Source organism: Tachysurus fulvidraco, chromosome 14, assembly GCF_022655615.1.
Source record: "Tachysurus fulvidraco isolate hzauxx_2018 chromosome 14, HZAU_PFXX_2.0, whole genome shotgun sequence".
Classification (NCBI taxonomy): domain Eukaryota; kingdom Metazoa; phylum Chordata; class Actinopteri; order Siluriformes; family Bagridae; genus Tachysurus; species Tachysurus fulvidraco.
Window position 1 is genome coordinate 18,008,289 of NC_062531.1, and position 26,836 is coordinate 18,035,124.

Below are 26,836 nucleotides of genomic sequence, written 5' to 3' on the forward strand. Positions count from 1 at the left end.
TTTTGACTTAGTGATTTTTTTTGTTTACTTTGAGCTCAATGGAGTGGATGACTGATTGTCTGCAATAAAGAAGATTTTGCTCATTCTCATCCAGGTCTGAGGAGTTTTCTCACTATTTCATCAATATTAATTATAGTGTAATTGGAAGGATTTGGTTAAAGTAGATGATAATACAGTTACAGTTATAAGTATAAATCACCCTTGTGATATGTCAGCTTGGAGGCGGGCTCTAAGTTCCGACAGTATGCTCCTGCTTTGTAACCCCTATTCAATACGACAGACTTATATGAGCCGATTTGTCGCAAAGACATCAGCAGTAGCACATCCACACAATTTTTTTTACAACTGACTTACCTGACCAATCTGATCCAAAGGCAGGAGCATGAGACATCCCAGCTTCAAGAAAGTTTTAAAATTCAACATCATGAACAGCTGACGAGAAAGACAATAACATCAAAAAATCTTTTAAGTTGCAAAACATTAGGTTACTGTCGTAACCCCGGTTCTCTGAAACATCGAGTGGAGAGATCCACCTATGGGAAGGGCATCCGTTCCTGACCTCTACAGAAGCATCTAATTGCACCTAGTCTGGCTTGACAGACAGGAGCGCGTGCCAAAGGCAGGTAAGGTAACGCCCCTTACCCGAGTGCATAATGCACCTGCACACGCTGCCTTTCCTCAGTGTACATATTCGCTTCTCGTGCAGCAAGTGGGGCAAACTTGGTGGATCTCTCCACTCGATGTTTCAGAGAACCGGGGTTACGACAGTAACCTAATGTTCTCTTTCATCATCTCGTGTTCGAGATCCACCTATGGGAGATATAGACAACTCCCCGGTTGCCCAATACACTCACAGCGAGGCCCTGTAAGCCAGAGGACGGCCAAAAAGGTGGTGCTCGGCACGTCACAAAGCAGCAGACATAACATACTGGGGCAAAAAGCTCAGCCAAAGGAAAACACAGCATGCGGCAACATGCATGTTAAAACCTCGCTGACGTCCAACAAGCGGGCAGCCTGCCGGAAAAGAACATGTAAATAACATGTAAATGGACCAACCCGAGCGTATGGTGGGGAGAAGACCATATGCCTGAAAAACATGCACAGCCAGGCCGGGCGGACAGGGCTGACAAGAGTGCACGTGGCTACAAAGAGCCCACACTCGAGACCGCATGAGCCACGGTGGTACGAGTAACATCAAGCCGGTAGTGCCTGACAAACGTGTGCGGAGAGGACCAGCTCGCCGCGGCACAAATGTCCTGCAAGGGAACTTCCCCAAACAGAGCCCACGAAGCAGCCAAGCCTCTAGTGGAGTGAGCCCTGAGGCCATCTGGAGGCTTCACACCCCTAGACCTAAACTGGGTTTTCCCGTGTTCGGCGGGGCCCAAGAGATGAAGAGCTCATCGTTCCCCCAAAAAGAGTACGTCCTGTCCACGTACACCTGTAGGGCACGCACAGGGCACAAAGCATTGAACCTCTGGTCCTCTGCAGAGGAAAAAGGAGGAGGGTGAAAAGCGGAGAGCTCGATCACACCACCAGTGAAGGCTGGAAAGCACTTAGGCACGAAGGCCGGGTTAGGCTTAAGCCAAACCCTATCCCGCTAAGCGAGAATTTATTGCACGAGGAATGAACCGAGAGCGCAGGCAAATCACTGAAACGTTTGGCGGAAGCCAAAGCCAGGAGCAGCACCGTCTTGAAGGACAGCAACCTGAGGGAGATATCCCCCAGGGGCTCAAAAGGCTGTTGGGCCAATACCTCCAGCACCAAGGAGAGATCCCAATCCGGGACCACACTCCTGGTGACCGGCAGACCGGTGGCGCGCACCCCTCATAAATCTACGGATAAGTGGGTGCTGCCCCACCGTAGCGTCGCCGAAACCGCCGTGACATGCAGCGATAGCTGGCAAATAGACCTTAATTGTCGAAAAAGACCTGCCACGATCGATAAGGCCCTGTAAAAAACCCAAAATATCAGTGACTGAGCACAGATAAGAGACGAGCTGGTGCTCCTCGCACCACGCCTCAAACACACGCCATTTGCAATCATAGAGAGAGCGTATGGAAGGGGCCCTGGCACTCTGAATCGTGGCAATAACATGGGGGGGAAGCCCCAGCGTGCTCAAATTCGCCCTCTCACGGGCCAGGCCCAGAGAGCCACCCTGCCCGGGTGAGGATGAAAAATCTCCCCGTTCGCCTGTGTCAGGAGATCCGTACGCAACGGGAGGGGCCACGGCTCCGCATACAGAAGAGGAATTATCTCCGCTAGCCAAGGTGCCTTGGGCCACCTGGGGGCTATGAGGATCAGAGATAAACCCTGCACCGCGACCCTGGCCAGGGTCGGGGATATCAAGTAGAGCGGAGGGAAAGCGTAGAGCAGCGCGCTGGGCCATGGATGAGCCAGAGCGTCCACGCCGAGTCCCGAAGCGAGAAGAACATAGGACAGTGGGCGTTTTCGCACGAGGCGAAGAGATCGACGGCAGCCTGGCCGAACCTCTCCCAGAGCAGTCCCACTATCTGGGGGTGGAGCCTCCACTCTCCGTACAAAGGGTTCCCCCTTCGACAGAAGGTCTGCACCTCTGTTCAAAAGGCCCAGAACGTGAGTCGCCCGTAACGACAGTAAGTGCTGCGTGCTCCATACCAACAGCTTGTGAGCCAGAGCGTGAAGCCTGGAGGAGCGCATGCCACCTTGACGGTTGATATACACTACAGCTGTCGTATTGTCGCAGCGTACCAGCACATGATGCCCCCGCAGGCGGGGTGAGAAATGCATCAGAGCTTTCCACACAGTGAGGAGCTCCAAGTAATTTATATGGGCTGAGCGAAGTGAGATCGGCCACACACCGTTCACTGACCTGCCCTCTTGAGTGGCTCCCCACCCTGTCAAGGAGGCATCTGTCGTGACCACTTTCCGCATCATGATCGCCCCGAGAGGGGTCCAATGTGCGTAAAACTCCGCAGCTCTCCAGTGGCGCAGCGTGGCCATGCACACGCGCGTCACCGAGACAAAGCGGAAAAGATCGCGCAACGGGCAGAGATGAAGGGACAATATCCACTTCATGAAAGCCCTCATTCTCAGAAGACCTAGAGGCAAGACATGGACAGCCGAAGCCATAAGACCCTGTAATCTGAGACATTTGCGATACTGTATCCACGCCCCTTCTCTGAACCGCGATAGACAGTTCATGAATGAAGAGACACGCCCCCCCGCGCTAGGCGCACGCGCATCGCGACGGAATTCAGCTCCAGACCCAGGAATATGACTTCCTGAGCGGGAGTGAAATTGCTCTTTAACACATTGACTCTGAAACCGAGCGCAGCGATGTGTGAGAGCACACGGGCAGTGTTCTGAATCACATTCTCTCTCGAATCGGCTATAATAAGCCAATCGTCTATGTAAGTCAGGATCCTGAGACCCGCTATTCTCAGCGGGACAAGCCCCGCCTCCACACACAGACAGAACGTCCGCGGACTCAGCGCGAGCCCGAACGGAAGGACTGTGAATTCGTAACATACGCCTTGGTAGGCGAAACGAAGGAATTTTGTGTGCGGAGGATAGATGCTTATGTGGAAAAAAGCATCGCTCAGATCGATCGAGCAAAACCAATCGTTCCGCTTTATCGAATGTATGAGAGAGCCGTGTGTTAACATTCTGAAGTTGTATTTACGCAAGGCTTGAACACATAGCCTCTGCAAGGTTTGAATGGGGACTGTGACACCATTCCCTTTAGCTTTGAAAAACACCACCTGCAGAGAACATGTCCTCAATTTTGTTTTTCTGTAAATTTCTTGAATGGAGATGCTGGGGCTTGAACCCAGGACCTCATACATGCAAAGCATGCGCTCTACCACTGAGCTACATCCCCTCGTTGAAATGCTCTGAAGACTGAGAATTCTGCCACACTGCTTGCTCCAGCATTTAACAATTTCCCACTTGGCCACCGTGCCTGAGCTAAGAATGTGCTGATGACAAACAACCATACAGATGCATAGTACGCATTAACAGCATAAAAGCCTTATTGCACAAAAGGAGAAGATGAATGCAATTAGCCTTTGCAAGGCTTGAATGGGCACTGTGACACTATTACTTTTAGCTTTGAAAAAAGCACCATCTGCATAGAGTCCAGAGAACATGCCCTCGCATTTCTTTAACTTTCTTTAATGGATATGCTGGGGCTTGAACCCAGGGCCTCATACATGCAAAGCATGTGCTCTACCAATGAGCTACATCCCCTTTGTTGCAAAACCTATGATCAGGATTCAACCCAGGACCTCATACATGCGAACATGCACTCCACCAGTGAGCTACATCCGCTTTGCCACAAAAACTATAATCAGGATCAAACAGAGAGCAAATGCAGGCTCTTCTGTTTACAAGAGCAACATGCCTGAGCTAAGAAAGTGCTGATGACACACAACAATAGAGATCAAGAAACAAATAAGCCGCAGCTGTAAAAGTGCGTGCACTATCTGCAGAGATGCCTCAGATCTCAATACTGTAACCTTCTGAAAGGGAAAAGTCGGAGATGTAACCCAGAAGGTCCCGCTGAGCTACATCCCCTCAAACTCTGTGACAGGCACAGTTATAGAAGATTTTTAGGCCAAGAACCTTGACACTGCTTGAAGGTGCTCCGATCCAAAGGATCATCCCGACCTTGACCCGATTCAAGAAGTAAAATACTTGGTGCTTGGATCCTGGTTGAAGCATTTGGATTCAGACATTTCTCACCATGCAGGCTCCAGTACTTCATCCTAGTAAATTCCATAGCAATGGGCTTCTGCACACATGATTTGATGCTGCATGATGAACAGAGCAAAAAATGCACAGCAGACCTTAATAGCATGAGCTCCTTATTGCACAAAAGCACAAGATGAATGCATTTAGCATCTGCAAGGATTGACACAGTTCCCTATAGCATTCAAAAGCCACCATCTGCAGAGAAGATGCCCTCACCATTGTTTTTCTTTAAAGTTCTTCAATGGAGATGCTGGGGCTTGAGCCCAGGACCTCATACATGCGAAGCATGCGCTCTACCACTGAGCTACATCCCCTAAGGCTTATTGTGAAGACTGGGTATTCTGGCACATTGCTTGCTCCAGCATTTACCAGCATGAAAAGCCTTATTGCAAATAATCAAACAAACTAATAAGCTGCGGCCGTAACAGCGCGTACACTATCTGCAGAGCTGCCTGGGATCTCAATACTGTAACATTCTGAAATGCAAAAGTCTGAGATGTAACCCAGAAGGTCCCACTGAGCTAGATCCCCTCAAACTCCTTGACATCCACACTTTACGAAGATTTTAGGCACAACAATGTTGACACTGCTCAAAGGTGCTCCGAACCAAAGGATCACCCCGACTTTGACCTAAATCAAAGAGGGACAAGACCTAGTGCTTGACTGCTGGTCAAAGCGTTTGAGCTTCTGCACACATGATTTTTTGCTGAGTGATGGACAGACGTGAGCTGAGCGTATGCTCCTGCTTTGTAACCCCTATTCAATACGACAGACTTATATGAGCCGATTTGTCGCAAAGACATCAGCAGTAGCACATCCACACATTTTTTTACAACCGACTTACCTGTCCCAATCTGATCCAAAGGCAGGAGCATGACACATCCCAGCTTCAAGACAGCTTTAAAAATCAACATCATAAAGAGCTGATGAGAAAGACAATAACATCAAAAAATCTATTAAGTTGCAAAACTGTGCTAGCTCAAATACTTGACCCTGTGGCGGGCGCTTAATTAAGAAAGTGCTGCAAGGTATGAATGGGGATTGAACCCATGATCTTCGGTTTACGAGACGACGCCTTTCCACTTGGCCATCATGCCCGAGAACTCAGAAAGTGGTCATGTTTGTGACTGAGAAATGGAAGAAACGGCTTTGACGCAGAAGTGACTGCATCTGTATAGGTCTGCAAAGAGCAATGAGACATCCGCTACAGCACAAAACAGCCTTTTGACTTGACAGGCACGAAATGTACATTACACATTAACAGAATGTAAGCCTTATCGCACAAAAGGACAAGATGAATGCATTTAGCCTCTGCAAGGGTTGAATGGGGACGATGACACAGTGCCTTTTAGCTTTCAAAATCAACAGCCTGCAGAGAGGAACCTAGGACATCATATATGCAAAGTCACTCCCACATTGACCCAATTCAAGAAGAAAAAACCTGGTGCTTGGCTGCTGGTCGAAGCATTTGGAGTCACCATACAAGCTCCAGTACAGTACATCCTCCTGGTAAATTCCAGACCAATGGGCTTCTGCACATGATTGCTTGGTGTATGAAGGCCAGAGCAACAAATGCATAGTACACATTAACAGCATAAAAGCCTTATTGCACAAAAGGAGAAGATGAATGCAATTAGCCTCTGCAAGGTTTGAATGGGGACTGTGACACCATTCCCTTTAGCTTTAAAAAACACCACCTGCAGAGAACATGTCCTCAATTTTGTTTTTCTGTAAATTTCTTGAATGGAGATGCTGGGGCTTGAACCCAGGACCTCATACATGCAAAGCATGCGCTCTACCACTGAGCTACATCCCCTCGTTGAAAAGCTCTGAAGACTGAGAATTCTGACACACTGCTTGCTCCAGCATTTAACAATTTCCCAATCTGATCCAAAGGCATGACACATCCCAGCTTCAAGACAGCTTTAAAAATCAACATCATAAAGAGCTGATGAGAAAGACAATAACATCAAAAAATCTATTAAGTTGCAAAACTGTGCTGGCTCAAATACTTGACCCTGTGGCGGGCACTTAATTAAGAAAGTGCTGCAAGGTATGAATGGGGATCGAACCCATGATCTTCGGTTTACGAGACGACGCCTTTCCACTTGGCCATCATGCCCGAGAACTCAGAAGGTGGTCATGTTTGTGACTGAGAAAAGGAAGAAACGGCTTTGACGCAGAAGTGACTGCATCTGTACAGGTCTGCAAAGAGCAATGAGACATCCGCTACAGCACAAAACAGCCTTTTGACTTGACAGGCACGAAATGTACATTACACATTAACAGCATGTAAGCCTTATCGCACAAAAGGACAAGATGAATGCATTTAGCCTCTGCAAGGGTTGAATGGGGACGATGACACAGTGCCTTTTAGCTTTCAAAATCAACAGCCTGCAGAGAGGAACCTAGGACATCATATATGCAAAGTCCCTCCCACATTGACACAATTCAAGAAGAAAAAACCTGGTGCTTGGCTGCTGGTCGAAGCATTTGGAGTCACCATACAAGCTCCAGTACAGTACATCCTCCTGGTAAATTCCAGACCAATGGGCTTCTGCACATGATTGCTTGGTGTATGAAGGCCAGAGCAACAAATGCATAGTACACATTAACAGCATAAAAGCCTTATTGCACAAAAGGAGAAGATGAATGCAATTAGCCTCTGCAAGGTTTGAATGGGGACTGTGACACCATTCCCTTTAGCTTTGAAAAACACCACCTGCAGAGAACATGTCCTCAATTTTGTTTTTCTGTAAATTTCTTGAATGGAGATGCTGGGGCTTGAACCCAGGACCTCATACATGCAAAGCATGCGCTCTACCACTGAGCTACATCCCCTCGTTGAAATGCTCTGAAGACTGAGAATTCTGCCACACTGCTTGCTCCAGCATTTAACAATTTCCCACTTGGCCACCGTGCCTGAGCTAAGAATGTGCTGATGACAAACAACCATACAGATGCATAGTACGCATTAACAGCATAAAAGCCTTATTGCACAAAAGGAGAAGATGAATGCAATTAGCCTTTGCAAGGCTTGAATGGGCACTGTGACACTATTACTTTTAGCTTTGAAAAAAGCACCATCTGCATAGAGTCCAGAGAACATGCCCTCGCATTTCTTTAACTTTCTTTAATGGATATGCTGGGGCTTGAACCCAGGGCCTCATACATGCAAAGCATGTGCTCTACCAATGAGCTACATCCCCTTTGTTGCAAAACCTATGATCAGGATTCAACCCAGGACCTCATACATGCGAACATGCACTCCACCAGTGAGCTACATCCGCTTTGCCACAAAAACTATAATCAGGATCAAACAGAGAGCAAATGCAGGCTCTTCTGTTTACAAGAGCACATCGTCCTACTTGGCCACCATGCCTGAGCTAAGAAAGTGCTGATGACAGACAACAATAGAGATCAAGAAACAAATAAGCCGCAGCTGTAAAAGTGCGTGCACTATCTGCAGAGATGCCTCAGATCTCAATACTGTAACCTTCTGAAAGGGAAAAGTCGGAGATGTAACCCAGAAGGTCCCGCTGAGCTACATCCCCTCAAACTCTGTGACAGGCACAGTTATAGAAGATTTTTAGGCCAAGAACCTTGACACTGCTTGAAGGTGCTCCGATCCAAAGGATCATCCCGACCTTGACCCGATTCAAGAAGTAAAATACTTGGTGCTTGGATCCTGGTTGAAGCATTTGGATTCAGACATTTCTCACCATGCAGGCTCCAGTACTTCATCCTAGTAAATTCCCTAGCAATGGGCTTCTGCACACATGATTTGATGCTGCATGATGAACAGAGCAAAAAATGCACAGCAGACCTTAATAGCATGAGCTCCTTATTGCACAAAAGCACAAGATGAATGCATTTAGCATCTGCAAGGATTGACACAGTTCCCTATAGCATTCAAAAGCCACCATCTGCAGAGAAGATGCCCTCACCATTGTTTTTCTTTAAAGTTCTTCAATGGAGATGCTGGGGCTTGAGCCCAGGACCTCATACATGCGAAGCATGCGCTCCACCACTGAGATACATCCCCTAAGGCTTATTGTGAAGACTGGGTATTCTGGCACATTGCTTGCTCCAGCATTTACCAGCATGAAAAGCCTTATTGCAAATAATCAAACAAACTAATAAGCTGCGGCCGTAACAGCGCGTACACTATCTGCAGAGCTGCCTGGGATCTCAATACTGTAACATTCTGAAATGCAAAAGTCTGAGATGTAACCCAGAAGGTCCCACTGAGCTAGATCCCCTCAAACTCCTTGACATCCACACTTTACGAAGATTTTAGGCACAACAATGTTGACACTGCTCAAAGGTGCTCCGAACCAAAGGATCACCCCGACTTTGACCTAAATCAAAGAGGGACAAGACCTAGTGCTTGACTGCTGGTCAAAGCGTTTGAGCTTCTGCACACATGATTTTTTGCTGAGTGATGGACAGACGTGAGCTGAGCGTATGCTCCTGCTTTGTAACCCCTATTCAATGCGACAGACTTATATGAGCCGATTTGTCGCAAAGACATCAGCAGTAGCACATCCACACATTTATTTTACAACCGACTTACCTGTCCCAATCTGATCCAAAGGCAGGAGCATGACACATCCCAGCTTCAAGACAGCTTAAAAATCAACATCATGAAGAGCTGATGAGAAAGACAATAACATCAAAAAATCTATTAAGTTTCAAAACTGTGCTAGCTCAAATACTTGAGCCTGTGGCGGGCGCTTAATTAAGAAAATGCTGCAAGGCATGAATGGGGATTGAACCCATGATCTTCGGTTTACGAGACCGACGCCTTTCCACTTGGCCATCATGCCCGAGAACTCAGAAGGTGGTCATGTTTGTGACTGAGAAATGGAAGAAACGGCTTTGACGCAGAAGTGACTGCATCTGTATAGGTCTGCAAAGAGCAATGAGACATGTGCTACAGCACAAAACAGCCTTTTGACTTGACAGGCACGAAATGTACATTACACATTAACAGCATGCAAGCCTTATCGCACAAAAGGACAAGATGAATGCATTTAGCCTCTGCAAGGGTTGAATGGGGACGATGACACAGTGCCTTTTAGCTTTCAAAATCAACAGCCTGCAGAGAGGAACCTAGGACATCATATATGCAAAGTCACTCCCACATTTACCCAATTCAAGAAGAAAAAACCTGGTGATTGGCTGCCGGTCGAAGCATTTGGAGTCACCATACAAGCTCCAGTACAGTTCATCCTCCTGGTAAATTCCAGACCAATGGGCTTCTGCACATGATTGCTTGGTGTATGAAGGCCAGAGCAACAAATGCATAGTACACATTAACAGCATAAAAGCCTTATTGCACAAAAGGAGAAGATGAATGCAATTAGCCTCTGCAAGGTTTGAATGGGGACTGTGACACCATTCCCTTTAGCTTTAAAAAACACCACCTGCAGAGAACATGTCCTCAATTTTGTTTTTCTGTAAATTTCTTGAATGGAGATGCTGGGGCTTGAACCCAGGACCTCATACATGCAAAGCATGCGCTCTACCACTGAGCTACATCCCCTCATTGAAATGCTCTGAAGACTGAGAATTCTGACACACTGCTTGCTCCAGCATTTAACAATTTCCCAATCTGATCCAAAGGCATGACACATCCCAGCTTCAAGACAGCTTTAAAAATCAACATCATAAAGAGCTGACGAGAAAGACAATAACATCAAAAAATCTATTAAGTTGCAAAACTGTGCTGGCTCAAATACTTGACCCTGTGGCGGGCACTTAATTAAGAAAGTGCTGCAAGGTATGAATGGGGATCGAACCCATGATCTTCGGTTTACGAGACGACGCCTTTCCACTTGGCCATCATGCCCGAGAACTCAGAAGGTGGTCATGTTTGTGACTGAGAAAAGGAAGAAACGGCTTTGACGCAGAAGTGACTGCATCTGTATAGGTCTGCAAAGAGCAATGAGACATCCGCTACAGCACAAAACAGCCTTTTGACTTGACAGGCACGAAATGTACATTACACATTAACAGCATGTAAGCCTTATCGCACAAAAGGACAAGATGAATGCATTTAGCCTCTGCAAGGGTTGAATGGGGACGATGACACAGTGCCTTTTAGCTTTCAAAATCAACAGCCTGCAGAGAGGAACCTAGGACATCATATATGCAAAGTCCCTCCCACATTGACACAATTCAAGAAGAAAAAACCTGGTGCTTGGCTGCTGGTCGAAGCATTTGGAGTCACCATACAAGCTCCAGTACAGTACATCCTCCTGGTAAATTCCAGACCAATGGGCTTCTGCACATGATTGCTTGGTGTATGAAGGCCAGAGCAACAAATGCATAGTACACATTAACAGCATAAAAGCCTTATTGCACAAAAGGAGAAGATGAATGCAATTAGCTTCTGCAAGGTTTGAATGGGGACTGTGACACCATTCCCTTTAGCTTTGAAAATTGCCACCTGCAGAGAACATGTCCTCAATTTTGTTTTTCTGTAAATTTCTTGAATGGAGATGCTGGGGCTTGAACCCAGGACCTCATACATGCAAAGCATGCGCTCTACCACTGAGCTACATCCCCTCGTTGAAATGCTCTGAAGACTGAGAATTCTGCCACACTGCTTGCTCCAGCATTTAACAATTTCCCACTTGGCCACCGTGCCTGAGCTAAGAATGTGCTGATGACAAACAACCATACAGATGCATAGTACGCATTAACAGCATAAAAGCCTTATTGCACAAAAGGAGAAGATGAATGCAATTAGCCTTTGCAAGGCTTGAATGGGCACTGTGACACTATTACATTTAGCTTTGAAAAAAGCACCATCTGCATAGAGTCCAGAGAACATGCCCTCGCATTTCTTTAACTTTCTTTAGTGGATATGCTGGAGCTTGAACCCAGGGCCTCATACATGCAAGCATGTGCTCTACCAATGAGCTACATCCCTTTTGTTGCAAAACCTATGATCAGGATTCAACCCAGGACCTCATACATGCGAACATGCACTCCACCAGTGAGCTACATCCGCTTTGCCACAAAAACTATAATCAGGATCAAACAGAGAGCAAATGCAGGCTCTTCTGTTTACAAGAGCCACAGCGTCCTACTTGGCCACCATGCCTGAGCTAAGAAAGTGCTGATGACAGACAACAATAGAGATCAAGAAACAAATAAGCCGCAGCTGTAAAAGTGCGTGCACTATCTGCAGAGATGCCTCAGATCTCAATACTGTAACCTTCTGAAAGGGAAAAGTCGGAGATGTAACCCAGAAGGTCCCGCTGAGCTACATCCCCTCAAACTCTGTGACAGGCACAGATATAGAAGATTTTTAGGCCAAGAACCTTGACACTGCTTGAAGGTGCTCCGATCCAAAGGATCATCCCGACCTTGACCCAATTCAAGAAGTAAAAGAGTTGCTTGGTGCTTGGATCCTGGTTGAAGCATTTGGATTCAGACATTTCTCACCATGCAGGCTCCAGTACTTCATCCTAGTAAATTCCCTAGCAATGGGCTTCTGCACACATGATTTGATGCTGCATGATGAACAGAGCAAAAAATGCACAGCAGACCTTAATAGCATGAGCTCCTTATTGCACAAAAGCACAAGATGAATGCATTTAGCATCTGCAAGGATTGACACAGTTCCCTATAGCATTCAAAAGCCACCATCTGCAGAGAAGATGCCCTCACCATTGTTTTTCTTTAAAGTTCTTCAATGGAGATGCTGGGGCTTGAGCCCAGGACCTCATACATGCGAAGCATGCGCTCCACCACTGAGATACATCCCCTAAGGCTTATTGTGAAGACTGGGTATTCTGGCACATTGCTTGCTCCAGCATTTACCAGCATGAAAAGCCTTATTGCAAATAATCAAACAAACTAATAAGCTGCGGCCGTAACAGCACGTACACTATCTGCAGAGCTGCCTGGGATCTCAATACTGTAACATTCTGAAATGCAAAAGTCTGAGATGTAACCCAGAAGGTCCCACTGAGCTAGATCCCCTCAAACTCCTTGACATCCACACTTTACGAAGATTTTAGGCACAACAATGTTGACACTGCTCAAAGGTGCTCCGAACCAAAGGATCACCCCGACTTTGACCTAAATCAAAGAGGGACAAGACCTAGTGCTTGACTGCTGGTCAAAGCGTTTGAGCTTCTGCACACATGATTTTTTGCTGAGTGATGGACAGACGTGAGCTGAGCGTATGCTCCTGCTTTGTAACCCCTATTCAATGCGACAGACTTATATGAGCCGATTTGTCGCAAAGACATCAGCAGTAGCACATCCACACATTTATTTTACAACCGACTTACCTGTCCCAATCTGATCCAAAGGCAGGAGCATGACACATCCCAGCTTCAAGACAGCTTAAAAATCAACATCATGAAGAGCTGATGAGAAAGACAATAACATCAAAAAATCTATTAAGTTTCAAAACTGTGCTAGCTCAAATACTTGAGCCTGTGGCGGGCGCTTAATTAAGAAAATGCTGCAAGGCATGAATGGGGATTGAACCCATGATCTTCGGTTTACGAGACCGACGCCTTTCCACTTGGCCATCATGCCCGAGAACTCAGAAGGTGGTCATGTTTGTGACTGAGAAATGGAAGAAACGGCTTTGACGCAGAAGTGACTGCATCTGTATAGGTCTGCAAAGAGCAATGAGACATGTGCTACAGCACAAAACAGCCTTTTGACTTGACAGGCACGAAATGTACATTACACATTAACAGCATGTAAGCCTTATCGCACAAAAGGACAAGATGAATGCATTTAGCCTCTGCAAGGGTTGAATGGGGACGATGACACAGTGCCTTTTAGCTTTCAAAATCAACAGCCTGCAGAGAGGAACCTAGGACATCATATATGCAAAGTCACTCCCACATTTACCCAATTCAAGAAGAAAAAACCTGGTGATAGGCTGCCGGTCGAAGCATTTGGAGTCACCATACAAGCTCCAGTACAGTACATCCTCCTGGTAAATTCCAGACCAATGGGCTTCTGCACATGATTGCTTGGTGTATGAAGGCCAGAGCAACAAATGCATAGTACACATTAACAGCATAAAAGCCTTATTGCACAAAAGGAGAAGATGAATGCAATTAGCCTCTGCAAGGTTTGAATGGGGACTGTGACACCATTCCCTTTAGCTTTAAAAAACACCACCTGCAGAGAACATGTCCTCAATTTTGTTTTTCTGTAAATTTCTTGAATGGAGATGCTGGGGCTTGAACCCAGGACCTCATACATGCAAAGCATGCGCTCTACCACTGAGCTACATCCCCTCATTGAAATGCTCTGAAGACTGAGAATTCTGCCACACTGCTTGCTCCAGCATTTAACAATTTCCCAATCTGATCCAAAGGCATGACACATCCCAGCTTCAAGACAGCTTTAAAAATCAACATCATAAAGAGCTGATGAGAAAGACAATAACATCAAAAAATCTATTAAGTTGCAAAACTGTGCTAGCTCAAATACTTGACCCTGTGGCGGGCGCTTAATTAAGAAAGTGCTGCAAGGTATGAATGGGGATTGAACCCATGATCTTCGGTTTACGAGACCGACGCCTTTCCACTTGGCCATCATGCCCGAGAACTCAGAAAGTGGTCATGTTTGTGACTGAGAAATGGAAGAAACGGCTTTGACGCAGAAGTGACTGCATCTGTATAGGTCTGCAAAGAGCAATGAGACATCCGCTACAGCACAAAACAGCCTTTTGACTTGACAGGCACGAAATGTACATTACACATTAACAGTATGTAAGCCTTATCGCACAAAAGGACAAGATGAATGCATTTAGCCTCTGCAAGGGTTGAATGGGGACGATGACACAGTGCCTTTTAGCTTTCAAAATCAACAGCCTGCAGAGAGGAACCTAGGACATCATATATGCAAAGTCACTCCCACATTGACCCAATTCAAGAAGAAAAAACCTGGTGCTTGGCTGCTGGTCGAAGCATTTGGAGTCACCATACAAGCTCCAGTACAGTACATCCTCCTGGTAAATTCCAGACCAATGGGCTTCTGCACATGATTGCTTGGTGTATGAAGGCCAGAGCAACAAATGCATAGTACACATTAACAGCATAAAAGCCTTATTGCACAAAAGGAGAAGATGAATGCAATTAGCCTCTGCAAGGTTTGAATGGGGACTGTGACACCATTCCCTTTAGCTTTAAAAAACACCACCTGCAGAGAACATGTCCTCAATTTTGTTTTTCTGTAAATTTCTTGAATGGAGATGCTGGGGCTTGAACCCAGGACCTCATACATGCAAAGCATGCGCTCTACCACTGAGCTACATCCCCTCATTGAAATGCTCTGAAGACTGAGAATTCTGACACACTGCTTGCTCCAGCATTTAACAATTTCCCAATCTGATCCAAAGGCATGACACATCCCAGCTTCAAGACAGCTTTAAAAATCAACATCATAAAGAGCTGATGAGAAAGACAATAACATCAAAAAATCTATTAAGTTGCAAAACTGTGCTGGCTCAAATACTTGACCCTGTGGCGGGCACTTAATTAAGAAAGTGCTGCAAGGTATGAATGGGGATCGAACTCATGATCTTCGGTTTACGAGACGACGCCTTTCCACTTGGCCATCATGCCCGAGAACTCAGAAGGTGGTCATGTTTGTGACTGAGAAAAGGAAGAAACGGCTTTGACGCAGAAGTGACTGCATCTGTATAGGTCTGCAAAGAGCAATGAGATGTGCTACAGCACAAAACAGCCTTTTGACTTGACAGGCACGAAATGTACATTACACATTAACAGCATGTAAGCCTTATCGCACAAAAGGACAAGATGAATGCATTTAGCCTCTGCAAGGGTTGAATGGGGACGATGACACAGTGCCTTTTAGCTTTCAAAATCAACAGCCTGCAGAGAGGAACCTAGGACATCATATATGCAAAGTCCCTCCCACATTGACACAATTCAAGAAGAAAAAACCTGGTGCTTGGCTGCTGGTCGAAGCATTTGGAGTCACCATACAAGCTCCAGTACAGTACATCCTCCTGGTAAATTCCAGACCAATGGGCTTCTGCACATGATTGCTTGGTGTATGAAGGCCAGAGCAACAAATGCATAGTACACATTAACAGCATAAAAGCCTTATTGCACAAAAGGAGAAGATGAATGCAATTAGCCTCTGCAAGGTTTGAATGGGGACTGTGACACCATTCCCTTTAGCTTTGAAAAACACCACCTGCAGAGAACATGTCCTCAATTTTGTTTTTCTGTAAATTTCTTGAATGGAGATGCTGGGGCTTGAACCCAGGACCTCATACATGCAAAGCATGCGCTCTACCACTGAGCTACATCCCCTCGTTGAAATGCTCTGAAGACTGAGAATTCTGCCACACTGCTTGCTCCAGCATTTAACAATTTCCCACTTGGCCACCGTGCCTGAGCTAAGAATGTGCTGATGACAAACAACCATACAGATGCATAGTACACATTAACAGCATAAAAGCCTTATTGCACAAAAGGAGAAGATGAATGCAATTAGCCTTTGCAAGGCTTGAATGGGCACTGTGACACTATTACTTTTAGCTTTGAAAAAAGCACCATCTGCATAGAGTCCAGAGAACATGCCCTCGCATTTCTTTAACTTTCTTTAATGGATATGCTGGGGCTTGAACCCAGGGCCTCATACATGCAAAGCATGTGCTCTACCAATGAGCTACATCCCCTTTGTTGCAAAACCTATGATCAGGATTCAACCCAGGACCTCATACATGCGAACATGCACTCCACCAGTGAGCTACATCCGCTTTGCCACAAAAACTATAATCAGGATCAAACAGAGAGCAAATGCAGGCTCTTCTGTTTACAAGAGCAACATCGTCCTACTTGGCCACCATGCCTGAGCTAAGAAAGTGCTGATGACAGACAACAATAGAGATCAAGAAACAAATAAGCCGCAGCTGTAAAAGTGCGTGCACTATCTGCAGAGATGCCTCAGATCTCAATACTGTAACCTTCTGAAAGGGAAAAGTCGGAGATGTAACCCAGAAGGTCCCGCTGAGCTACATCCCCTCAAACTCTGTGACAGGCACAGTTATAGAAGATTTTTAGGCCAAGAACCTTGACACTGCTTGAAGGTGCTCCGATCCAAAGGATCATCCCGACCTTGACCCGATTCAAGAAGTAAAATACTTGGTGCTTGGATCCTGGTTGAAGCATTTGGATTCAGACATTTCTCACCATGCAGGCTCCAGTACTTCATCCTAGTAAATTCCCTAGCAATGGGCTTCTGCACACATGATTTGATGCTGCATGATGAACAGAGCAAAAAATGCACAGCAGACCTTAATAGCATGAGCTCCTTATTGCACAAAAGCACAAGATGAATGCATTTAGCATCTGCAAGGATTGACACAGTTCCCTATAGCATTCAAAAGCCACCATCTGCAGAGAAGATGCCCTCACCATTGTTTTTCTTTAAAGTTCTTCAATGGAGATGCTGGGGCTTGAAGCCCAGGACCTCATACATGCGAAGCATGCGCTCTACCACTGAGCTACATCCCCTAAGGCTTATTGGGAAGACTGGGTATTCTGGCACATTGCTTGCTCCAGCATTTACCAGCATGAAAAGCCTTATTGCAAATAATCAAACAAACTAATAAGCTGCGGCCGTAACAGCGCGTACACTATCTGCAGAGCTGCCTGGGATCTCAATACTGTAACATTCTGAAATGCAAAAGTCTGAGATGTAACCCAGAAGGTCCCACTGAGCTAGATCCCCTCAAACTCCTTGACATCCACACTTTACGAAGATTTTAGGCACAACAATGTTGACACTGCTCAAAGGTGCTCCGAACCAAAGGATCACCCCGACTTTGACCTAAATCAAAGAGGGACAAGACCTAGTGCTTGACTGCTGGTCAAAGCGTTTGAGCTTCTGCACACATGATTTTTTGCTGAGTGATGGACAGACGTGAGCTGAGCGTATGCTCCTGCTTTGTAACCCCTATTCAATGCGACAGACTTATATGAGCCGATTTGTCGCAAAGACATCAGCAGTAGCACATCCACACATTTATTTTACAACCGACTTACCTGTCCCAATCTGATCCAAAGGCAGGAGCATGACACATCCCAGCTTCAAGACAGCTTTAAAAATCAACATCATGAAGAGCTGATGAGAAAGACAATAACATCAAAAAATCTATTAAGTTGCAAAACTGTGCTAGCTCAAATACTTGACCCTGTGGCGGGCGCTTAATTAAGAAAATGCTGCAAGGCATGAATGGGGATTGAACCCATGATCTTCGGTTTACGAGACCGACGCCTTTCCACTTGGCCATCATGCCCGAGAACTCAGAAGGTGGTCATGTTTGTGACTGAGAAATGGAAGAAACGGCTTTGACGCAGAAGTGACTGCATCTGTATAGGTCTGCAAAGAGCAATGAGACATGTGCTACAGCACAAAACAGCCTTTTGACTTGACAGGCACGAAATGTACATTACACATTAACAGCATGTAAGCCTTATCGCACAAAAGGACAAGATGAATGCATTTAGCCTCTGCAAGGGTTGAATGGGGACGATGACACAGTGCCTTTTAGCTTTCAAAATCAACAGCCTGCAGAGAGGAACCTAGGACATCATATATGCAAAGTCACTCCCACATTGACCCAATTCAAGAAGAAAAAACCTGGTGATTGGCTGCTGGTCGAAGCATTTGGAGTCACCATACAAGCTCCAGTACAGTACATCCTCCTGGTAAATTCCAGACCAATGGGCTTCTGCACATGATTGCTTGGTGTATGAAGGCCAGAGCAACAAATGCATAGTACACATTAACAGCATAAAAGCCTTATTGCACAAAAGGAGAAGATGAATGCAATTAGCCTCTGCAAGGTTTGAATGGGGACTGTGACACCATTCCCTTTAGCTTTGAAAAACACCACCTGCAGAGAACATGTCCTCAATTTTGTTTTTCTGTAAATTTCTTGAATGGAGATGCTGGGGCTTGAACCCAGGACCTCATACATGCAAAGCATGCGCTCTACCACTGAGCTACATCCCCTCGTTGAAATGCTCTGAAGACTGAGAATTCTGCCACACTGCTTGCTCCAGCATTTAACAATTTCCCACTTGGCCACCGTGCCTGAGCTAAGAATGTGCTGATGACAAACAACCATACAGATGCATAGTACACATTAACAGCATAAAAGCCTTATTGCACAAAAGGAGAAGATGAATGCAATTAGCCTTTGCAAGGCTTGAATGGGCACTGTGACACTATTACTTTTAGCTTTGAAAAAAGCACCATCTGCATAGAGTCCAGAGAACATGCCCTCGCATTTCTTTAACTTTCTTTAATGGATATGCTGGGGCTTGAACCCAGGGCCTCATACATGCAAAGCATGTGCTCTACCAATGAGCTACATCCCCTTTGTTGCAAAACCTATGATCAGGATTCAACCCAGGACCTCATACATGCGAACATGCACTCCACCAGTGAGCTACATCCGCTTTGCCACAAAAACTATAATCAGGATCAAACAGAGAGCAAATGCAGGCTCTTCTGTTTACAAGAGCCACATCGTCCTACTTGGCCACCATGCCTGAGCTAAGAAAGTGCTGATGACAGACAACAATAGAGATCAAGAAACAAATAAGCCGCAGCTGTAAAAGTGCGTGCACTATCTGCAGAGATGCCTCAGATCTCAATACTGTAACCTTCTGAAAGGGAAAAGTCGGAGATGTAACCCAGAAGGTCCCGCTGAGCTACATCCCCTCAAACTCTGTGACAGGCACAGTTATAGAAGATTTTTAGGCCAAGAACCTTGACACTGCTTGAAGGTGCTCCGATCCAAAGGATCATCCCGACCTTGACCCAATTCAAGAAGTAAAAGACTTGGTGCTTGGATCCTGGTTGAAGCATTTGGATTCAGACATTTCTCACCATGCAGGCTCCAGTACTTCATCCTAGTAAATTCCCTAGCAATGGGCTTCTGCACACATGATTTGATGCTGCATGATGAACAGAGCAAAAAATGCACAGCAGACCTTAATAGCATGAGCTCCTTATTGCACAAAAGCACAAGATGAATGCATTTAGCATCTGCAAGGATTGACACAGTTCCCTATAGCATTCAAAAGCCACCATCTGCAGAGAAGATGCCCTCACCATTGTTTTTCTTTAAAGTTCTTCAATGGAGATGCTGGGGCTTGAGCCCAGGACCTCATACATGCGAAGCATGCGCTCTACCACTGAGCTACATCCCCTAAGGCTTATTGGGAAGACTGGGTATTCTGGCACATTGCTTGCTCCAGCATTTACCAGCATGAAAAGCCTTATTGCAAATAATCAAACAAACTAATAAGCTGCGGCCGTAACAGCGCGTACACTATCTGCAGAGCTGCCTGGGATCTCAATACTGTAACATTCTGAAATGCAAAAGTCTGAGATGTAACCCAGAAGGTCCCACTGAGCTAGATCCCCTCAAACTCCTTGACATCCACACTTTACGAAGATTTTAGGCACAACAATGTTGACACTGCTCAAAGGTGCTCCGAACCAAAGGATCACCCCGACTTTGACCTAAATCAAAGAGGGACAAGACCTAGTGCTTGACTGCTGGTCAAAGCGTTTGAGCTTCTGCACACATGATTTTTTGCTGAGTGATGGACAGACGTGAGCTGAGCGTATGCTCCTGCTTTGTAACCCCTATTCAATGCGACAGACTTATATGAGCCGATTTGTCGCAAAGACATCAGCAGTAGCACATCCACACATTTATTTTACAACCGACTTACCTGTCCCAATCTGATCCAAAGGCAGGAGCATGACACATCCCAGCTTCAAGACAGCTTTAAAAATCAACATCATGAAGAGCTGATGAGAAAGACAATAACATCAAAAAATCTATTAAGTTGCAAAACTGTGCTAGCTCAAATACTTGACCCTGTGGCGGGCGCTTAATTAAGAAAGTGCTGCAAGGTATGAATGGGGATTGAACCCATGATCTTCGGTTTACGAGACGACGCCTTTCCACTTGGCCATCATGCCCGAGAACTCAGAAAGTGGTCATGTTTGTGACTGAGAAATGGAAGAAACGGCTTTGACGCAGAAGTGACTGCATCTGTATAGGTCTGCAAAGAGCAATGAGACATGTGCTACAGCACAAAACAGCCTTTTGACTTGACAGGCACGAAATGTACATTACACATTAACAGCATGTAAGCCTTATCGCACAAAAGGACAAGATGAATGCATTTAGCCTCTGCAAGGGTTGAATGGGGACGATGACACAGTGCCTTTTAGCTTTCAAAATCAACAGCCTGCAGAGAGGAACCTAGGACATCATCTATGCAAAGTCACTCCCACATTTACCCAAATCAAGAAGAAAAAACCTGGTGATAGGCTGCCGGTCGAAGCATTTGGAGTCACCATACAAGCTCCAGTACAGTACATCCTCCTGGTAAATTCCAGACCAATGGGCTTCTGCACATGATTGCTTGGTGTATGAAGGCCAGAGCAACAAATGCATAGTACACATTAACAGCATAAAAGCCTTATTGCACAAAAGGAGAAGATGAATGCAATTAGCCTCTGCAAGGTTTGAATGGGGACTGTGACACCATTCCCTTTAGCTTTAAAAAACACCACCTGCAGAGAACATGTCCTCAATTTTGTTTTTCTGTAAATTTCTTGAATGGAGATGCTGGGGCTTGAACCCAGGACCTCATACATGCAAAGCATGCGCTCTACCACTGAGCTACATCCCCTCATTGAAATGCTCTGAAGACTGAGAATTCTGACACACTGCTTGCTCCAGCATTTAACAATTTCCCAATCTGATCCAAAGGCATGACACATCCCAGCTTCAAGACAGCTTTAAAAATCAACATCATAAAGAGCTGATGAGAAAGACAATAACATCAAAAAATCTATTAAGTTGCAAAACTGTGCTGGCTCAAATACTTGACCCTGTGGCGGGCGCTTAATTAAGAAAGTGCTGCAAGGTATGAATGGGGATTGAACCCATGATCTTCGGTTTACGAGACCGACGCCTTTCCACTTGGCCATCATGCCCGAGAACTCAGAAAGTGGTCATGTTTGTGACTGAGAAATGGAAGAAACGGCTTTGACGCAGAAGTGACTGCATCTGTATAGGTCTGCAAAGAGCAATGAGACATCCGCTACAGCACAAAACAGCCTTTTGACTTGACAGGCACGAAATGTACATTACACATTAACAGAATGTAAGCCTTATCGCACAAAAGGACAAGATGAATGCATTTAGCCTCTGCAAGGGTTGAATGGGGACGATGACACAGTGCCTTTTAGCTTTCAAAATCAACAGCCTGCAGAGAGGAACCTAGGACATCATATATGCAAAGTCACTCCCACATTGACCCAATTCAAGAAGAAAAAACCTGGTGCTTGGCTGCTGGTCGAAGCATTTGGAGTCACCATACAAGCTCCAGTACAGTACATCCTCCTGGTAAATTCCAGACCAATGGGCTTCTGCACATGATTGCTTGGTGTATGAAGGCCAGAGCAACAAATGCATAGTACACATTAACAGCATAAAAGCCTTATTGCACAAAAGGAGAAGATGAATGCAATTAGCCTCTGCAAGGTTTGAATGGGGACTGTGACACCATTCCCTTTAAAAAACACCACCTGCAGAGAACATGTCCTCAATTTTGTTTTTCTGTAAATTTCTTGAATGGAGATGCTGGGGCTTGAACCCAGGACCTCATACATGCAAAGCATGCGCTCTACCACTGAGCTACATCCCCTCATTGAAATGCTCTGAAGACTGAGAATTCTGACACACTGCTTGCTCCAGCATTTAACAATTTCCCAATCTGATCCAAAGGCATGACACATCCCAGCTTCAAGACAGCTTTAAAAATCAACATCATAAAGAGCTGATGAGAAAGACAATAACATCAAAAAATCTATTAAGTTGCAAAACTGTGCTAGCTCAAATACTTGACCCTGTGGCGGACGCTTAATTAAGAAAATGCTGCAAGGCATGAATGGGGATTGAACCCATGATCTTCGGTTTACGAGACCGACGCCTTTCCACTTGGCCTTCATGCCCGAGAACTCAGAAGGTGGTCATGTTTGTGACTGAGAAAAGGAAGAAACGGCTTTGACGCAGAAGTGACTGCATCTGTATAGGTTTGCTAAGAGCAATGAGACATCCGCTACAGCACAAAACAGCCTTTTGACTTGACAGGCACGAAATGTACATTACACATTAACAACATGTAAGCCTTATCGCACAAAAGGACAAGATGAATGCATTTAGCCTCTGCAAGGGTTGAATGGGGACGATGACACAGTGCCTTTTAGCTTTCAAAATCAACAGCCTGCAGAGAGGAACCTAGGACATCATATATGCAAAGTCACTCCCACATTGACACAATTCAAGAAGAAAAAACCTGGTGCTTGGCTGCTGGTCGAAGCATTTGGAGTCACCATACAAGCTCCAGTACAGTACATCCTCCTGGTAAATTCCAGACCAATGGGCTTCTGCACATGATTGCTTGGTGTATGAAGGCCAGAGCAACAAATGCATAGTACACATTAACAGCATAAAAGCCTTATTGCACAAAAGGAGAAGATGAATGCAATTAGCCTCTGCAAGGTTTGAATGGGGACTGTGACACCATTCCCTTTAGCTTTGAAAAACACCACCTGCAGAGAACATGTCCTCAATTTTGTTTTTCTGTAAATTTCTTGAATGGAGATGCTGGGGCTTGAACCCAGGACCTCATACATGCAAAGCATGCGCTCTACCACTGAGCTACATCCCCTCATTGACATGGTCTGAAGACTGAGAATTCTGACACACTGCTTGCTCCAGCATTTAACAATTTCCCACTTGGCCACCGTGCCTGAGCTAAGAATGTGCTGATGACAAACCACCATACAGATGCATAGTACACATTAACAGCATAAAAGCCTTATTGCACAAAAGGAGAAGATGAATGCAATTAGCCTTTGCAAGGCTTGAATGGGCACTGTGACACTATTACTTTTAGCTTTGAAAAAAGCACCATCTGCATAGAGTCCAGAGAACATGCCCTCGCATTTCTTTAACTTTCTTTAATGGATATGCTGGGGCTTGAACCCAGGGCCTCATACATGCAAAGCATGTGCTCTACCAATGAGCTACATCCCCTTTGTTGCAAAACCTATGATCAGGATTCAACCCAGGACCTCATACATGCGAACATGCACTCCACCAGTGAGCTACATCCGCTTTGCCACAAAAACTATAATCAGGATCAAACAGAGAGCAAATGCAGGCTCTTCTGTTTACAAGAGCAACATCGTCCTACTTGGCCACCATGCCTGAGCTAAGAAAGTGCTGATGACAGACAACAATAGAGATCAAGAAACAAATAAGCCGCAGCTGTAAAAGTGCGTGCACTATCTGCAGAGATGCCTCAGATCTCAATACTGTAACCTTCTGAAAGGGAAAAGTCGGAGATGTAACCCAGAAGGTCCCGCTGAGCTACATCCCCTCAAACTCTGTGACAGGCACAGTTATAGAAGATTTTTAGGCCAAGAACCTTGACACTGCTTGAAGGTGCTCCGATCCAAAGGATCATCCCGACCTTGACCCGATTCAAGAAGTAAAATACTTGGTGCTTGGATCCTGGTTGAAGCATTTGGATTCAGACATTTCTCACCATGCAGGCTCCAGTACTTCATCCTAGTAAATTCCCTAGCAATGGGCTTCTGCACACATGATTTGATGCTGCATGATGAACAGAGCAAAAAATGCACAGCAGACCTTAATAGCATGAGCTCCTTATTGCACAAAAGCACAAGATGAATGCATTTAGCATCTGCAAGGATTGACACAGTTCCCTATAGCATTCAAAAGCCACCATCTGCAGAGAAGATGCCCTCACCATTGTTTTTCTTTAAAGTTCTTCAATGGAGATGCTGGGGCTTGAACCCAGGACCTCATACATGCGAAGCATGCGCTCTACCACTGAGCTACATCCCCTAAGGCTTATTGGGAAGACTGGGTATTCTGGCACATTGCTTGCTCCAGCATTTACCAGCATGAAAAGCCTTATTGCAAATAATCAAACAAACTAATAAGCTGCGGCCGTAACAGCGCGTACACTATCTGCAGAGCTGCCTGGGATCTCAATACTGTAACATTCTGAAATGCAAAAGTCTGAGATGTAACCCAGAAGGTCCCACTGAGCTAGATCCCCTCAAACTCCTTGACATCCACACTTTACGAAGATTTTAGGCACAACAATGTTGACACTGCTCAAAGGTGCTCCGAACCAAAGGATCACCCCGACTTTGACCTAAATCAAAGAGGGACAAGACCTAGTGCTTGACTGCTGGTCAAAGCGTTTGAGCTTCTGCACACATGATTTTTTGCTGAGTGATGGACAGACGTGAGCTGAGCGTATGCTCCTGCTTTGTAACCCCTATTCAATACGACAGACTTATATGAGCCGATTTGTCGCAAAGACATCAGCAGTAGCACATCCACACATTTTTTTTACAACCGACTTACCTGTCCCAATCTGATCCAAAGGCAGGAGCATGACACATCCCAGCTTCAAGACAGCTTTAAAAATCAACATCATAAAGAGCTGATGAGAAAGACAATAACATCAAAAAATCTATTAAGTTGCAAAACTGTGCTAGCTCAAATACTTGACCCTGTGGCGGGCGCTTAATTAAGAAAATGCTGCAAGGCATGAATGGGGATTGAACCCATGATCTTCGGTTTACGAGACCGACGCCTTTCCACTTGGCCATCATGCCCGAGAACTCAGAAGGTGGTCATGTTTGTGACTGAGAAATGGAAGAAACGGCTTTGACGCAGAAGTGACTGCATCTGTATAGGTCTGCAAAGAGCAATGAGACATGTGCTACAGCACAAAACAGCCTTTTGACTTGACAGGCACGAAATGTACATTACACATTAACAGCATGTAAGCCTTATCGCACAAAAGGACAAGATGAATGCATTTAGCCTCTGCAAGGGTTGAATGGGGACGATGACACAGTGCCTTTTAGCTTTCAAAATCAACAGCCTGCAGAGAGGAACCTAGGACATCATATATGCAAAGTCACTCCCACATTGACCCAATTCAAGAAGAAAAAACCTGGTGCTTGGCTGCTGGTCGAAGCATTTGGAGTCACCATACAAGCTCCAGTACAGTACATCCTCCTGGTAAATTCCAGACCAATGGGCTTCTGCACATGATTGCTTGGTGTATGAAGGCCAGAGCAACAAATGCATAGTACACATTAACAGCATAAAAGCCTTATTGCACAAAAGGAGAAGATGAATGCAATTAGCCTCTGCAAGGTTTGAATGGGGACTGTGACACCATTCCCTTTAGCTTTAAAAAACACCACCTGCAGAGAACATGTCCTCAATTTTGTTTTTCTGTAAATTTCTTGAATGGAGATGCTGGGGCTTGAACCCAGGACCTCATACATGCAAAGCATGCGCTCTACCACTGAGCTACATCCCCTCATTGAAATGCTCTGAAGACTGAGAATTCTGACACACTGCTTGCTCCAGCATTTAACAATTTCCCAATCTGATCCAAAGGCATGACACATCCCAGCTTCAAGACAGCTTTAAAAATCAACATCATAAAGAGCTGATGAGAAAGACAATAACATCAAAAAATCTATTAAGTTGCAAAACTGTGCTAGCTCAAATACTTGACCCTGTGGCGGGCGCTTAATTAAGAAAATGCTGCAAGGCATGAATGGGGATTGAACCCATGATCTTCGGTTTACGAGACCGACGCCTTTCCACTTGGCCATCATGCCCGAGAACTCAGAAAGTGGTCATGTTTGTGACTGAGAAATGGAAGAAACGGCTTTGACGCAGAAGTGACTGCATCTGTATAGGTCTGCAAAGAGCAATGAGACATCCGCTACAGCACAAAACAGCCTTTTGACTTGACAGGCACGAAATGTACATTACACATTAACAGCATGTAAGCCTTATCGCACAAAAGGACAAGATGAATGCATTTAGCCTCTGCAAGGGTTGAATGGGGACGATGACACAGTGCCTTTTAGCTTTCAAAATCAACAGCCTGCAGAGAGGAACCTAGGA

At 45.4% G+C, this 26,836-nt stretch overlaps 30 non-coding genes across 30 annotated transcripts; all 30 read right to left on the reverse strand.

The window, feature by feature from the left end:
- Nucleotides 1–3,787: 3,787 nt before the first annotated feature.
- Nucleotides 3,788–3,859, reverse strand: trnaa-ugc. The gene has a single exon. It is a non-coding gene; the product is annotated as a tRNA-Ala (tRNA).
- A 296-nt stretch (nucleotides 3,860–4,155) lies between these two features.
- trnaa-ugc lies at nucleotides 4,156–4,227 on the reverse strand. The gene has a single exon. It is a non-coding gene; the product is annotated as a tRNA-Ala (tRNA).
- Nucleotides 4,228–4,973: 746 nt separating this feature from the next.
- Nucleotides 4,974–5,045, reverse strand: trnaa-cgc. The gene has a single exon. It is a non-coding gene; the product is annotated as a tRNA-Ala (tRNA).
- Nucleotides 5,046–6,475: 1,430 nt separating this feature from the next.
- On the reverse strand, nucleotides 6,476–6,547 carry trnaa-ugc. Its single transcript has one exon. It is a non-coding gene; the product is annotated as a tRNA-Ala (tRNA).
- Nucleotides 6,548–7,500: 953 nt separating this feature from the next.
- Nucleotides 7,501–7,572, reverse strand: trnaa-ugc. The gene has a single exon. It is a non-coding gene; the product is annotated as a tRNA-Ala (tRNA).
- Nucleotides 7,573–7,868: 296 nt separating this feature from the next.
- Nucleotides 7,869–7,940, reverse strand: trnaa-ugc. Its single transcript has one exon. It is a non-coding gene; the product is annotated as a tRNA-Ala (tRNA).
- A 1,548-nt stretch (nucleotides 7,941–9,488) lies between these two features.
- Nucleotides 9,489–9,560, reverse strand: trnat-cgu. Its single transcript has one exon. It is a non-coding gene; the product is annotated as a tRNA-Thr (tRNA).
- A 647-nt stretch (nucleotides 9,561–10,207) lies between these two features.
- Nucleotides 10,208–10,279, reverse strand: trnaa-ugc. Its single transcript has one exon. It is a non-coding gene; the product is annotated as a tRNA-Ala (tRNA).
- Nucleotides 10,280–11,232: 953 nt separating this feature from the next.
- trnaa-ugc lies at nucleotides 11,233–11,304 on the reverse strand. Its single transcript has one exon. It is a non-coding gene; the product is annotated as a tRNA-Ala (tRNA).
- Nucleotides 11,305–13,224: 1,920 nt separating this feature from the next.
- Nucleotides 13,225–13,296, reverse strand: trnat-cgu. The gene has a single exon. It is a non-coding gene; the product is annotated as a tRNA-Thr (tRNA).
- A 647-nt stretch (nucleotides 13,297–13,943) lies between these two features.
- Nucleotides 13,944–14,015, reverse strand: trnaa-ugc. Its single transcript has one exon. It is a non-coding gene; the product is annotated as a tRNA-Ala (tRNA).
- A 235-nt stretch (nucleotides 14,016–14,250) lies between these two features.
- Nucleotides 14,251–14,322, reverse strand: trnat-cgu. The gene has a single exon. It is a non-coding gene; the product is annotated as a tRNA-Thr (tRNA).
- Nucleotides 14,323–14,969: 647 nt separating this feature from the next.
- On the reverse strand, nucleotides 14,970–15,041 carry trnaa-ugc. The gene has a single exon. It is a non-coding gene; the product is annotated as a tRNA-Ala (tRNA).
- A 951-nt stretch (nucleotides 15,042–15,992) lies between these two features.
- Nucleotides 15,993–16,064, reverse strand: trnaa-ugc. Its single transcript has one exon. It is a non-coding gene; the product is annotated as a tRNA-Ala (tRNA).
- Nucleotides 16,065–16,360: 296 nt separating this feature from the next.
- Nucleotides 16,361–16,432, reverse strand: trnaa-ugc. The gene has a single exon. It is a non-coding gene; the product is annotated as a tRNA-Ala (tRNA).
- Nucleotides 16,433–17,197: 765 nt separating this feature from the next.
- On the reverse strand, nucleotides 17,198–17,270 carry trnaa-cgc. Its single transcript has one exon. It is a non-coding gene; the product is annotated as a tRNA-Ala (tRNA).
- A 713-nt stretch (nucleotides 17,271–17,983) lies between these two features.
- On the reverse strand, nucleotides 17,984–18,055 carry trnat-cgu. Its single transcript has one exon. It is a non-coding gene; the product is annotated as a tRNA-Thr (tRNA).
- Nucleotides 18,056–18,702: 647 nt separating this feature from the next.
- Nucleotides 18,703–18,774, reverse strand: trnaa-ugc. Its single transcript has one exon. It is a non-coding gene; the product is annotated as a tRNA-Ala (tRNA).
- Nucleotides 18,775–19,070: 296 nt separating this feature from the next.
- On the reverse strand, nucleotides 19,071–19,142 carry trnaa-ugc. Its single transcript has one exon. It is a non-coding gene; the product is annotated as a tRNA-Ala (tRNA).
- A 765-nt stretch (nucleotides 19,143–19,907) lies between these two features.
- trnaa-cgc lies at nucleotides 19,908–19,979 on the reverse strand. Its single transcript has one exon. It is a non-coding gene; the product is annotated as a tRNA-Ala (tRNA).
- A 1,431-nt stretch (nucleotides 19,980–21,410) lies between these two features.
- trnaa-ugc lies at nucleotides 21,411–21,482 on the reverse strand. Its single transcript has one exon. It is a non-coding gene; the product is annotated as a tRNA-Ala (tRNA).
- A 235-nt stretch (nucleotides 21,483–21,717) lies between these two features.
- trnat-cgu lies at nucleotides 21,718–21,789 on the reverse strand. The gene has a single exon. It is a non-coding gene; the product is annotated as a tRNA-Thr (tRNA).
- Nucleotides 21,790–22,430: 641 nt separating this feature from the next.
- Nucleotides 22,431–22,502, reverse strand: trnaa-ugc. The gene has a single exon. It is a non-coding gene; the product is annotated as a tRNA-Ala (tRNA).
- Nucleotides 22,503–22,737: 235 nt separating this feature from the next.
- Nucleotides 22,738–22,809, reverse strand: trnat-cgu. Its single transcript has one exon. It is a non-coding gene; the product is annotated as a tRNA-Thr (tRNA).
- A 647-nt stretch (nucleotides 22,810–23,456) lies between these two features.
- trnaa-ugc lies at nucleotides 23,457–23,528 on the reverse strand. Its single transcript has one exon. It is a non-coding gene; the product is annotated as a tRNA-Ala (tRNA).
- Nucleotides 23,529–23,824: 296 nt separating this feature from the next.
- On the reverse strand, nucleotides 23,825–23,896 carry trnaa-ugc. Its single transcript has one exon. It is a non-coding gene; the product is annotated as a tRNA-Ala (tRNA).
- A 765-nt stretch (nucleotides 23,897–24,661) lies between these two features.
- Nucleotides 24,662–24,733, reverse strand: trnaa-cgc. The gene has a single exon. It is a non-coding gene; the product is annotated as a tRNA-Ala (tRNA).
- Nucleotides 24,734–25,446: 713 nt separating this feature from the next.
- trnat-cgu lies at nucleotides 25,447–25,518 on the reverse strand. Its single transcript has one exon. It is a non-coding gene; the product is annotated as a tRNA-Thr (tRNA).
- Nucleotides 25,519–26,165: 647 nt separating this feature from the next.
- trnaa-ugc lies at nucleotides 26,166–26,237 on the reverse strand. Its single transcript has one exon. It is a non-coding gene; the product is annotated as a tRNA-Ala (tRNA).
- Nucleotides 26,238–26,472: 235 nt separating this feature from the next.
- Nucleotides 26,473–26,544, reverse strand: trnat-cgu. The gene has a single exon. It is a non-coding gene; the product is annotated as a tRNA-Thr (tRNA).
- Between the last annotated feature and the right edge of the window lie 292 nt (nucleotides 26,545–26,836).